The sequence below is a fragment of the Apium graveolens genome, chromosome 7 (genome assembly GCF_009905375.1).
Source record: "Apium graveolens cultivar Ventura chromosome 7, ASM990537v1, whole genome shotgun sequence".
Classification (NCBI taxonomy): domain Eukaryota; kingdom Viridiplantae; phylum Streptophyta; class Magnoliopsida; order Apiales; family Apiaceae; genus Apium; species Apium graveolens.
Window position 1 is genome coordinate 118,724,154 of NC_133653.1, and position 867 is coordinate 118,725,020.

Here is an 867-nt window from a genome sequence, read left to right on the forward strand (position 1 = left end):
GCCTCCAGCTGCTGCATCGAGCATGGGCCGAGATTGGGCCCCCAAACCATTATAAAAACCAGTGATTACCATCCAATCCGGCATTCCATGATGTGGACATTTTCTCAACATTTCCTTGTAGCGTTCCCAAGCCTCGCACATAGATTCTGTAGGTTGCTGCGCAAACTGAGTAAGAGCACTCCTCATAGCAGCAGTCTTTGCCATTGGATAAAACTTCACCAGAAACTTTTGCGCAAGATCTTGCCACGTAGTGATGGACCCGCCTGGTTCAGAATGTAACCAGTCTTTAGCCTTATCCCTCAGTGAGAATGGAAAAGCCTCAACTTGATAGCCTCATCAGTCACGCCATTATACTTAAAAGTGCTGCAGATCTCGACAAAATTCCTTATGTGCATGTTGGGGTCTTCAGTTGCTGCTCCTCCAAAAGAAACAGAATTCTGCACCATCTGAATAGTGCCCGGCTTGATCTCAAAGGTGTTAGCTTGAATAGCCGGATGAAGGATGCTTGACTGAATGTCATCAATTTTAGGCCGAGAAAAATCCATAAGAGCTGGATCAGCTTGAACAATACGATCTCCCATGTTTACTGGTTCTTTCTGCTCAGTTCCTGAATCCGAATCCTCAAAATCTAACTTCTCCGGAGTATCAAGAACTTCGTCTTTCTCCTCAGCTGTATCTAAGGTCCTCTTGCGAGCACGAGAACGAGTTTGCATAAACGCTTGCTAAAGTACCTGAAACACAACCGAAAAGAGTAATTAACTACTACGTCCTAATCACTGAGTCCTAATGACCAATGATGGTAAGTACATAAACTAAACAAATACGCCGAGTCCCCGGCAGCGGTGCCAAAAACTTGTTAGGGCGAAA

The 867-nt window shown here is 45.1% G+C and overlaps 1 non-coding gene across 1 annotated transcript; it reads left to right on the forward strand.

Annotated features, from left to right (window-relative positions):
* Positions 1-82: 82 nt before the first annotated feature.
* Positions 83-189, forward strand: LOC141675568 (small nucleolar RNA R71). Its single transcript, XR_012556215.1, has one exon. It is a non-coding gene; the product is annotated as a small nucleolar RNA R71 (small nucleolar RNA).
* The last annotated feature ends 678 nt before the right edge of the window (positions 190-867 follow it).